This window comes from Vulpes lagopus, chromosome 1 (assembly GCF_018345385.1).
Source record: "Vulpes lagopus strain Blue_001 chromosome 1, ASM1834538v1, whole genome shotgun sequence".
Classification (NCBI taxonomy): Eukaryota; Metazoa; Chordata; class Mammalia; order Carnivora; family Canidae; genus Vulpes; species Vulpes lagopus.
This window is the reverse complement of record NC_054824.1, coordinates 5,716,075-5,716,975: the sequence shown is the minus strand read 5'-3', so window position 1 is coordinate 5,716,975 and position 901 is coordinate 5,716,075.

The following is a 901-nucleotide window of genomic DNA, read 5'->3' as shown; positions in this document are numbered from 1 at the left end:
GGCTCCTTACAGGGAGCCTGCTTCTCCCTCTGCCTGTGTCTCTGCCTCTCTCTGTGTGTCTCTCATGAATAAATACATAAAATCTTACCCAAAAAAAAGATGCTAAGTGAAAAGGTGGAAGCAAGGAACTGTAATGCCCTTTAGCCTTCCTCAGACATTCCACCCCAGCCCAGGCAAGATGCCCTATTACACTCTCTTAGCACTGCACGCACCACCCCTTGCAGCTCTGTCTCCCCTTTCTTGCATTTACGATACTATCACACCAAAAAAAGTTTGCAACAAGTACAACTAATTACAGTGTAATTATTTTTTTTTAAAGATTTTATTTATTCATGAGAGACACAGAAGGAGAAGAGGCAGAGACACAGGCAGAGGGAGAAGCAGGCTCCATCCATGCAGAGAGCCCGACGTGGGACTCGATCCCAGGTCTCCAGGATCACACCCTGGCTGAAGGCGGCACTAAGCCGCTGAGCCACCAGGGCTCCCCTACAGTGTAATTATTTGATTAAAGTCTAAGAACACGTCATTTAGACTAGAAGCCTCCTGAGGGCAAGGACGGTGCCTCTTTGTCTCATGACTGTATCTCCACCCCTAATGCGCTTTGTGGCAAGTGGGTGCACGACACAAATGTGCTGAGTATTGAATGAGCCAAGAGCGAACCTTCGTGCCAAACGCCAGCACCCACGAGGGCTCGATAGGTACTTATTCTTTCAGTTCTTACAACAACCTTATGAAAACAGGCTGTAGTAGTATTCCTCTTTGCATAGAAGGAAACTGAGGCAGAAGTGCTTGAGTAACTTGGCCCCGACTGCACGGCCAATGGCAGCCTGGCCCAGAGCCGACCTGTTCAACCACCATGTGGCACTGCCTTTCAGTGAAGTTTGGGGCAGGCGCCCGACAG